Below are 7,132 nucleotides of genomic sequence, written 5' to 3'. Positions count from 1 at the left end.
AAATGTAAGGACAATCATCAGGGGGCTCCTCACAGAGAACAGCGTCAACAGGCAAACTATTGTCCCTACCCAGAATGCAGAGTGGCTGCCTGAGCAGTGCACCTGGTCCACGTGCTCAACTGCTAACAGGAAGATTGGAGGATCAAATCCACCTGTAAATGCTTCCCAGAAAAAAAGGCTAAAAGATGCACTTCCAGAAACTCAGTCATTGAAACCCCGGGGGACGGGTTCCTATTCCGGCACACGGGTTCACCATGCTTAGAATCACCTCAGTGATAACTGATTTTGAGGGCAGAAGACAATATGACTCTCCTCAAAGTTGGGAAGGATTTCAAAATTGTGACTATGGTTTGCTTCCTGTATTTCACTTTTCAAAAGTGTTTCGTATGCTTATCCTCTTCTAGTTCTCCCACGGCACGTTGTGATGCTAGGCCAGGGGGCAGGGAACAAATCAGGTACTCAGAACCGTCTGGCATCTTATCTGCATTTCCTTCTGAACCTGCTGTTGTGAGTGTTGCACACCAATGGTTCTAGGCTTTGAAAGAAAGGAATGCACTCCTTGCTATCTCTTGAGAAAAGGATGAGTTTCTTTTGTGTGAAAAAAGTGTGTGTCTATATATATATATATTTGCCTATATATATATATATATGCAAAGAGATATATGGTGACCAGAAGCATGTAAAGATATTTTATATATTTGTGACTGAAAGACAATATATATCATTGATTTTTATTAATTTAATAATTATAGTTCATATCTGGGTACTCTACTGAACTTTCAGACATGTTTGGTTGAGATTTATGCATGTGCTTTGTAAATCATTATATACCATTTTGAGTTACTCAAAATCCACAATACATTCTGTGAAATAGGACAGTATGTGATGTGGATTTTGTGGAAATGTCATATTATATGCAGACAGTTCCCAGATTGTACACTGCTTGTATTCCTAAGTCTGTTTTTAAATCAAACTTTTACATAAATCAGAACCTGAATGGTCTATATCTAGTGTCAATTATTTAAATGCTTTCCTTAGTATACGGAATAGAATGTGTTTGTCCAAAATAACACTTAGAAACACTTTCACATACTCTAAAGTGTCTATTATATAAAAATAACAAGAAGACAAACAAATTCCCTACCATAGAATTGATTCTGACTTACAGAGACTCAACAGGACAGAGTAGACCTGCCCACAGAGCCCCACGGTTGTAACGATGTAAGGAAGCACGCTGGCACATTACTTCCTTAGGAGCTGATTGTGGATTCAGACTACCAACGATCTTGGTGAGTGTTGAGCACTTTGAACCATTCTGCCACTAAGATTTCATCACACACAATAAAAATATATTTTTTGCATCCCACAAAGTAGCACCTATTGGTTACTATAAACCATTACATACCCTGTGTATTTTTAACATAATGAGCTTTACTGGGTTTTGGAATCATAGGTTTATATGAGATTTAACAGTGTCTAGATGGGTATTATGTGGGAAAAGACTGTACTCATTTCTGTAAGTTTGTTTTCCCTGCCTACATTTCTTATTCTTTATCATGGCGTCTGTCCTCTAATTTATCATTTGAGTGCTGATAATATCATGAAGGATTAAAATATAGAATAAAATATTCCAAGTTTAGAAAATCTAAACGTAAAAGAAATATAATGACGCAATTAAAAGTATATGCTTTCAGGGAGCCCTGGTGGCTTAGCAGCCATGTATCGGGCTGGTAGCCTCAAGGTCAGCAGTCTGAAACCACCAGCTGTCCCTCAGGAGAAGAATGAGACTTTCTATTTCTGTAAAAGAATTATAGCCTTGGAAACCCACAGGGGTGGTTAGACCCTGTCTTGTAGGGTCCTTATGAGTTGACATTGACTCAAAGGCAATAGGTTTTTATTGTTTTATTTTTGGTTTTCAGGAAAGTACATTTTCTCCTACAATAATCAGATTTCTCATAAGTATTAAGCAATAAGAAAAGTATTCTATTTGTATTTCAATTTTAATTAAGCTTAACTTTAAAATATTTGAAATTTATTGGTGTTACATTCAGTATATTTTAGACATAAAACAATTCACATTTGGATGCTGCAATGTCCATCTCATTGCCAGTGTAAACAGTCAGTATTATGCTTAAGGCTTATTATATCTACATATACTAGGGATACGAGGTATAGTAAATACAAATATTAGTTGCCCAATAAATAATCATATAAACAGCAATAACTTGCCCCAAGTATTATATGAGTCATAACTATTCTAAAAAAAATCCACTGTTGATCTGAACTTCAAATTTAGCTGTCTAGTATTTTAGAAGTGCTGGGGCCACAGCGATTAAACACTTTGACTGCTACCTGAAAAGTCTATGGTTCAAGCGGCCAGCCACTCCCCCAGAGAAAGAAATGATAGTCTATTTCCCTAAAGAATTGCAGCCTTGGAAATCCTAAAGGACAATTCTGTTCTATAAAGTCACTATGAATCAGAATTGAGTTGAAGGCATTAAGTATGTCCTATATTTAATCTGGCAACTCCAACATACACACACATTTTAGGGTAATAAGATTTGCTGTTTAATGCAACATGCTCCTCAGCCACTTGATATAACTGTTCCAAATATCCTGGTGATACAGAAGTAAATACCTGAAGAACCATTAATTGGAAAACCATGAGTATCAGCAAAGCAGACACTTAGCAATACTGGGAATATATTTTGCATTCACACCCAGAGGAAAGATGTGACATGTTAATTAATTTGTCTTTTCTATTATCTAAGTGCTTCTGCTGCTCAAATCCTGCCTGCAATCTTAAGCAGTGCCTAGCTTCATCTTTAGTGTGTATGAGGGCACATGCACATGCACGCGCACACTCATGCACACAAACATTACAGTATTTGAACACAGTCATTTTCTGTTTCTAGTCCCTAGGGCATAAAACTTGGAGAAGGCTTTCCCTCCAGGGCCTGAAATGGTGTGTGCCATGAGAACAGAGCTTTAAAGTTATGACTCATACTCTATTGGTCTCAGATCCCACATGTCATTAGGACCCATATTTTTAAAATAATGTGTATGTGTGTGTTCTTGTGAAAGTCGATGCTTTCCATAAGCCTGATACTAAAAGTAGTTACCCCCTACATCTTGGTCTAAGGACAATTATGCCAATAAAGTTTGCTGCAGATTTACTTCTCTAGAAATATCCATGAACTTCCTTTCCTTGCAGACCCGCTCTCATCCAGGCTAATGGCTAATGGCCAATGGCTAATGAGCAGAAGTGCTGTGCACTCCTCCGGGCCAAAGCATTTCAGGGTGGGCATGACATCCTTCAATGGTCTTCTTCCACCACAGCTACCACGTAAGGGCCAGGTTGAGATGGTAGAGACTCTCACAATGATGGAGTACAGAAGGGTGTGTATCAACTCACGTGCAATGAGGTTAAATGAAAAATACACACATACACACATACACAGCAAATTAACTAATTCACACTAAAGTAAATCAGAAACGTTTTGGAGGGTTTGATTTTCCTCCAGTGAAGTATAGCCTAATGTCCCCTAAATATTGTCAGTTAGTTCCATATCTTAAAACAAATTTGTGCAAAGATTATATAGTCACATATGAAAGTTATTTTAAATAATAATTTTACTCTATTCATTTATACTGAAATAATATTTAATGAGACTAGAATGTGATTTTACTATGACAGATATGATATAGATGTGTATTTATATGAGACACTTTATTTCTAAGACCTACCTAGGCAATATTTATTACTTAATCAATTTATTTGGCCAATGATTTCAGATACTACTTTCATCATACACCAAATTCAGAGTCACAGAGAATAGTCTGAGAACCACATCCATTTTGGGGGGGTAAATATGCTCATTTGTTCACATATTAACTATGGTTGCTTTCAATCTACAGCAGAATATTTTCACACTCTGTGGTTTTTTTGCTGACAGATAACTGTGCCTGACATTTTAAGTTTATAAAAATAAACAAAAACAGCAAAACATGAATAATAAAGAAGAAAATAAAAATAACTTCCTGTACAGAGTGTTCAATTTTGCCAATGCCAAATAGTTCCCAAAGAAGAGGAAAAATAGCAATGACTTTGAGCTACTGTTATGAGGGAAACTCGGCTCAATAACAGTGGAATCGTAGGGTATTCTGGGAAGAGGACTGCACCAGGTGACTCTGTTGGGGTAAGGGGGCACCACAATGATTCTGGTCTATAAAATTCTGGGTCAGTATTAAATTCCATTAATTTGGTTCTGCCTCAAAATGACACTGTTCAACAAAACAAAATACTGCTTGATGGACATTGGGTCTCCACTCAAGTACTCCCTCCATCCAAGAACACTGTTCTACTAACCCGGCATTCTGTGATGTTCACCTTCCCTGAAATGCTCGCTGAAGACAACATGGGTGCATAAGTAAATGTGGTGAAGAAAGCTGATGGTGCCTGGCTATCAAAAGATATAGCATCTGGGGTCTTGAAGGCTTGAAGATAAACAAATGAGCATCTAGCTGAGAAGCAACAAAGCCCACTCAGAGAAAGCACAGTAGCCTGTGTGATCATGAGGTGTTGATGGGATCAGGTATCAGGCACTAAAGACCCAAAACAAAACAAAGCAAAAATCATATAGATGTGAATGGTGGGGAGGGGAGGATGGAGACCCAAAGCCCACCAGTAGTCAATTAGCATCCACAAGGAAGGGCCACAAGGAAGAGATGAGCCCCTACTGATAATATGTCCTAAGGCTGTGAGATGTAATATCACCACCCTATTTTCTAAGGAAATTTCTGGCTGTATTTGTTCTCAGATAGATTTGTTCATTTTTCTGGCTGTCCATGGTATATTCTCACATTCTTCGCCAACACCACAACCAAAAGACATCAGTTCTTACTCTTTCTTCTTTATTCATCATCCTGCTTTCACATGATATGAAGCAATTGAAAATAGCATGGCTTGAGTCTCAAAAGTTACATCTTGCACCTCCACTTTTTATATCTTAAAGAGGCATTTTGCAACAGATTTTCCTAATGCAATATATCTTTCAGTGTCTTACCTGGTCTTTCCATGGGCAGTGGTTGTGGATCCAGGTAAAATGAAACCCTTGGCATCTTCCAACTTTTCTGTTTATTGTGATGTTGCTTATCTGTCCGTTTGTGAGGATTTTCTTGTTGTCTTTTTGTAGATGTATAGTTCATATGAAAGGCTATAATATTTTGTCGTTATCAGTAAGTACTTCAACTCTTCTTCCCTTTCAGCAAACAAGGTGATTTTATCTGTATATATAAAGATGTTAAAAAGTGTTCCCCCAAACCTGATGCTACATTCTTCTTCATATAGTTCAGCTTCTCAGATTCTTTGCTCAGCATAAAAGTTGCTTAAGTACGGTGACAGGACACAACCTTGACATACACCTTTCCAGATTTAAAACAAACGGTTCTCAACCTGTAGCGTGTGACCCCTTTGGGGTTGAATGACCCTTTCACAGGGGCCCCCCGATTCATAACAGTAGCAAACTTACACTTATGAAGTAGCCACAAAAATAATTTTATGCTTGGGAGTCACCACAACATGAGGAACTGTATTAAAGGGTCACGGCATGAGGAAGGTTGAGAACCACTGCCATACAGTATCCTTTTTTAATGCTGCAATGAAGGCTTCTTGGTCTATGGACACAAGTAAATACTGCTGGATGCCCATTCTATGCAATGTTATTTATGATGTGCTATGATCCATACAGTTGAATGTGCAAAGTTGAATGTCACATAGTTGACTCTGCAAAGGCATGGTCAACAAAACACAGATGAACATCTTTCTGACATTTCCTGTTTTGTTAAGATCTTCCTAATGCCAGTAAGTATACGATTTGCTCCACATCCTTTTCTGAACCTAGTTTGCATTTCGGCAGCTCCCCCCACCCCACCCCCACCCCCGGCCATGTGCTGCTGCTGGTACCGTTAGGTGCTGTTGAGTTGGGTCTTACTCTTAGGGACCCGAGGTGGGACAGAAACAATGCCCGCTCCTGCGCCATTCTCATCATTGATCTCGTGTTGGAGTCCGTTGTGGCAGCCGCTGATGTACTACTGGTGTACGGTTATAACTAGTTTTGGGTGGAGTTTTTTGCCGAATTTTACTTGTGTATGTAAAATTAATAATGTTGTTAGAAAATTCCCACCTCCTCTGACATATCAAGGAACTCTGGTGTTTATAACGGATTATGTATTGGACTGAAAACCACAAGGTCAGAGGTTCAAACCCACCAACCACTCAGTGAAAGAAATATGAGGCCTTCTGCTCCTGTAAAGATTTATAATATAAGAAGCCGATGCCAGGAGCTTAGGTGTAGACCAAATGTTTTGAGAAGGTTGAGGGCAATGAATGTACAGATGTGCTTTACACAATTGATGTATGTATGGGTTGTGATAAGAGTTGTAGGAGCCATTAATAAAATGATTAAAAAAAAAAAAAGAAAGAAACCCAAGAGGGCAATTCTTTTCTGTCCTACACAGTCACCATGAGTCAGAATTGGTAGGCTCCAGTGAAGTATAGCCTAATGTCCCCTAAATATTGTCAGTTAGTTCCATATCTTAAAACAAATTTGTGCAAAGATTATATAGTCACATATGAAAGTTATTTTAAATAATAATTTTACTCTATTCATTTATACTGAAATAATATTTAATGAGACTAGAATGTGATTTTACTATGACAGATATGATATAGATGTGTATTTATATGAGACACTTTATTTCTAAGACCTACCTAGGCAATATTTATTACTTAATCAATTTATTTGGCCAATGATTTCAGATACTACTTTCATCATACACCAAATTCAGAGTCACAGAGAATAGTCTGAGAACCACATCCATTTTGGGGGGGTAAATATGCTCATTTGTTCACATATTAACTATGGTTGCTTTCAATCTACAGCAGAATATTTTCACACTCTGTGGTTTTTTTGCTGACAGATAACTGTGCCTGACATTTTAAGTTTATAAAAATAAACAAAAACAGCAAAACATGAATAATAAAGAAGAAAATAAAAATAACTTCCTGTACAGAGTGTTCAATTTTGCCAATGCCAAATAGTTCCCAAAGAAGAGGAAAAATAGCAATGAC

This window comes from Echinops telfairi, unplaced genomic scaffold (assembly GCF_000313985.2).
Source record: "Echinops telfairi isolate 266 unplaced genomic scaffold, ASM31398v2 ScPeMD7_7420;HRSCAF=8458, whole genome shotgun sequence".
Taxonomy (NCBI): domain Eukaryota; kingdom Metazoa; phylum Chordata; class Mammalia; order Afrosoricida; family Tenrecidae; genus Echinops; species Echinops telfairi.
Note: the sequence above shows the minus strand (reverse complement) of the source record.